The sequence below is a fragment of the Grammomys surdaster genome, unplaced genomic scaffold, assembly GCF_004785775.1.
Source record: "Grammomys surdaster isolate TR1022 unplaced genomic scaffold, NIH_TR_1.0 362, whole genome shotgun sequence".
Classification (NCBI taxonomy): Eukaryota; Metazoa; Chordata; class Mammalia; order Rodentia; family Muridae; genus Grammomys; species Grammomys surdaster.
Window position 1 is genome coordinate 5,199,723 of NW_021604781.1, and position 1,238 is coordinate 5,200,960.

The 1,238-nt window shown below is 46.8% G+C and overlaps 1 protein-coding gene across 3 annotated transcripts in view; it reads right to left on the bottom strand.

The window, feature by feature from the left end:
• The window catches only part of Insr (insulin receptor), a 132,759-nt gene that overhangs the window by 43,636 nt on the left and 87,885 nt on the right, over positions 1-1,238 (bottom strand). The gene's annotated exons all lie outside the window — the stretch shown is intronic.

Genomic DNA, 1,238 nt, shown 5'->3' on the forward strand with positions numbered 1-1,238 from the left:
AGGAGGAGCTAGGAGAGGAAGAGGAGGAGTAAGGAGAGGAAGAGGAGAAGGAAGAGGAGGAGCTAGGAGAGAGGAACGAGAGAGATGGAGGCGGATGTTCACCTGTCTGTAGCAGTCAAAGGTAGTTGGTATATTGAGGTTGGGTATTGGGTTACACTTCTGATTGTATGGGCATCTTGTTACTGATCATTACCAAATATATAAACTTTTGGATAATTTAAGCATTAGAGTCTCATTCTCTTACTGGGCCCGCATGGATGGCGGGATGGTCTGGGCAATGCCCAGCCTTGCGGAGACAGCACAGAAGATTAGCAGAGCCATCTACCACACTGACATCTCATGAGTGGCAGGGCTGGTGTTTCTGACTGGCCGGTTCTAGCTGTGGAGAGCACATGGCCTCCAGCCAAGAAACATGGCAGCTGAGCTAGGCAGAGCTGCCACAGCATAGATGGTCGCCTGAACCTTGGCCATTTTTTAAAAATAATTAATACAACACTAATCAGCCACTTTTGAGCAAACAGATGGTCTCGTTTATGTTTGTTTGTGTGTGTGTGTACATGTGCATGCATGGTCATGTATGTGCAGGTGTGATGGCTAATCTTGGTCATCAACTTGACACACCTGGGAAGAGAGACCCTCAATTAAAAACCTTCCTCCATTAGACTGGCCTGTGGTCATGTCTGTGAAGCATTTTTTTTGATTGATGGTTAATGTAGGAAGGGCCTAGGCTACTACAGGCAGTGCCACGCCTGGGTAGGTGGTGGCCCTGGGCTACATAAGAAAGGTAGCTAACCATAAACAGCATTCTTCCATGGTCACTGCTTCAGTTCCTGCCTCCAGGTTTCTGCCTTGAGTTTTTGCCCTGAGCCCCCTGAATCTCCCCCACTGTGATCTGGAAATGTAAGAGAAAATAAGTGCTTTTTTCCCCAAGTTGCTTTGGTTGAGAGCAACAGAACTGAACCATTTGTCTAGCACCAAACTTTATCTTGTTATTGCTTCCCAGGTGATCTAGACTGATGCATATATTTCATCAACCTTGATGCCCTCAGCATTCATGTTATACTTATGGGACATAAAACATTGTACTTTGTGTGACTGGCTCAGTTAAGATACATAAAACCTGCCTCTGGCAGGCTGGGAAGACAGTTTACCTGGGGAATGCTCCAAGTATGTGAATGCTTAGGGGCCTGAGCATCTGAGTTCTGTCCACAGAACCCATGGAGGAGGAGGAGGAGGAG